Genomic DNA, 3,159 nt, shown 5'->3' on the forward strand with positions numbered 1-3,159 from the left:
ACATACACACATACACACACATACACACACACACATACACACATACACACACATACACACATACACAAACATACACATACACGCACATACACACACACATACACACATACACACACACATACAAACATACAAACATACACACACATCCATACATACACACACACACATACACACACACATACACATACACACATACACACATCCATACGTACATACTCTTGAAGATATGTTAGATAATAGATGAGACTAGAAATCCCTCCCATTCAGGAAAACAATACAGTGTTTGTTCCTGTTTTTAAAAATCAGAAAGGCTGAAAAAACAAAATTTAAACTTGTCCAAAGGCACTTAGGACACTCAACAGAAAAATACAATGACTAAAGGAAAAAACATAATTTTATTAATATAAGAATGTATGCATTTTCCTTTTTAAGTTTTAAATGACATGTTCTATCTTTTCAGATATAGGTATCCAAAGGCATAAATCTAACTTATTCATGAAATTTTGAAAACAAAAACACTGTTTTAGGAATACGTTATTACTTTTAAGAATATTATTTTGACAATTATAAATTATATAGCTAAGGATTAGGCAATCAACATTTCTGGGAGAGATGAGCATTTGTGGGCACCTTTGACTCTGCAACCTTCGGGGAACTTCACTAATTTCTTTAGTGTGAATGGTGGCGTCAAAGTTGGAGACAGTAACTCAACGGCTAATCTTTACGAACAGACCTAAGGTCAGCTCCCAATGGGTAAAATTAATATAACTCAAGTAAATAGTAATGTAATTTTGATAAATTTTCCATTGAAACTGACTGAGCACAGGTGACTTCAATTCTCTGTCCTCAAATAAAATAATATACTCTACTGTAAAGGTACTAGGTGGAGTGAGGTATGGGGTGTACACTTCTAATCTCAGAACATAAATATATGCAGTCAAAACACTTATAAAATAAGATGAGCAAAATCTTGGGCCTGTCTTGCTGGCACATGCCTTTAATCATAGCACTCGGGAGACAGAGGCAGGTGGATCTCTGTGAGTTTGAGCCCAACCTGGTCTACAAAGTGAGTTCCAGGAAAGACAGGGCTATCCAGAGAAACCTGTCTTTTGTTGTTGTTGGTGGTGGTTGGTTGGTTTGGATTTTGTCTTTTCGAAACAAAGTTTCTCTGTGTAACAGCCCTGGCTGTCCTGGTGCTCATTTTCCAACTCACTGAAAGTCACCTGCCTCTGCCTCCCAAGTGCCAGGATTAAAAGTGTGCACCACCACTGCAAGAAACCCTGTCTTAAAAAAAAAAAAAAAGAGCCGGGCGGGGGGCGCACGCCTTTAATCCCAGCACTCGGGAGGCAGAGGCAGGCGGATCTCTGTGAGTTCGAGACCAGCCTGGTCTACAAAAGCTAGTTCCAGGACAGGCTCCAAAACCACAGAGAAACCCCGTCTCAAAAAAAAAAAAAAAAAAAAACACACACACACACACAATGTAGTGCACATTAAAATTTTAACAGAAGTTTTTCAAGTGAAATATAGGATAGAGATGAACGTATTATGCAAATGCATCTCAGGTTTTCTGCTTTTCGGAACACCCACATAGCCAAAACTTTCTGTAAAAGGAGCTGGACATGCTACTGAAAACTGCATCATGCATTTTATACCGTAAATTATTAAAGAACTTAATGCACAATGCAGTAGAAAGGAAGCAGGCAAATTACAGAATAATTTAACGTTGCAAAGAAACAAAGTAACTTGCAGGACATTAAACACTCCATTCTGACGCAGAACGCCTGAAGCTAAAGCAATTAAAGCTGCAAAATATTGCTGGCTGACATGATGCATATGTAAATTTGTCATTCACTGGCAAAGGTTTGTTCCAATCACTGGGAATGTTCACAGCACAGCAATCCATGTAATGAAGCCCAGCAACACAGCACTTACCTATCACTTAGATGCTTGATAATTATCCATAGTTAATTTTTGATTTAATAAGAGCCCTCTGTGGAATAAATTTAAGATGGAGGATTTGTTTTCTGACATGTTATGAATATGTGCATTTAGTTCTTATTGGTAAAATACCATTTTTAACATGCCCTATAGCTGCAAAGGAATATAGTTGTAATTATGCTCCATTTGGTTGTGGTTCTTTTAGGGCCCCTCAAAAAGCCTACCTTTGCATGTGCATCTGCTCTCCAGAAATAGACTCTAATGGTGCCATGCTGAATTTGGCCAGTGACCTGATTTATCCCAGTTTAGAAAGAGTGGTATTCTCCCACAGGAGGTGGGAGGGGGACACAGTAATCCCCCACTGCACTGTTGCTATGGAGGGGGAGACACCAGCTGAGATCGGGGGGCTGAGAAAATGAGTAGGGCCTGCCTCCACTGCCAACTCCTGAAGACTCCCCTTGCCAGGACTCCAGGGTGATTCACCATTGCCAAGAAACGCTGGGCGGAACCTAAGCAGCAGCGCCATCAAAGCCTCCAGTTACCCTTTCAGGTTGGATCAACCAGCAGTAACCCAGGTCCAAGAGGGCATTTAAAAATATCAAACAGTACTTTATAATAGGAGAAGTAATCAAAATGCTTGTTGAGTGTTAATTCCTCTGTGTAAGACATCTCACCAGTAAGGTTATCTTTCCCAAAGCATCTCAGTCTCGCTCCCTTGTTTGCTTTGATTAGGGGTGTAGGGGGTATCTGTTGTTTGTTATTTGTTTTTATGGGTTGGGGTCTGGCCCAGAAGACTTCACAGCTCCGTAACTCTAACTTCTCTTGCAAAGACAAGGTGCTCCGTTTTCTTGTCTGCCTCAGGAAACGTGGACTTAGTCTCTAGCCTTGTGTTTGAGAGAAAGTCATGGCCAATCCCAGGATGCGGGTGGTAAACAAGCTGGGCAGGAAGGTCCTGATCCACCAAATGCTAGATGTTGTGGTGATAACCCAACCACCCCACGCAAAACTGTGGAGACTCCAGCACGGTAGGCACTTAAAGCTATATGCACAGGTACCAATAATTAAAATAAAATAAAATAAATAAATGCCTGTTCTAGAGTTCAGCCCTGATAGCTTCCTGCATAGCCTGTAAAATAAGAATACTAGCTTGGCCGGGCGGTGGCGGTGCACACCCTTAATCCCAGCCCTCGGGAGGCAGAGGCAGGTGGATCTCTGTGAGTT

This window comes from Microtus ochrogaster, linkage group LG1 (assembly GCF_000317375.1).
Source record: "Microtus ochrogaster isolate Prairie Vole_2 linkage group LG1, MicOch1.0, whole genome shotgun sequence".
Classification (NCBI taxonomy): Eukaryota; Metazoa; Chordata; class Mammalia; order Rodentia; family Cricetidae; genus Microtus; species Microtus ochrogaster.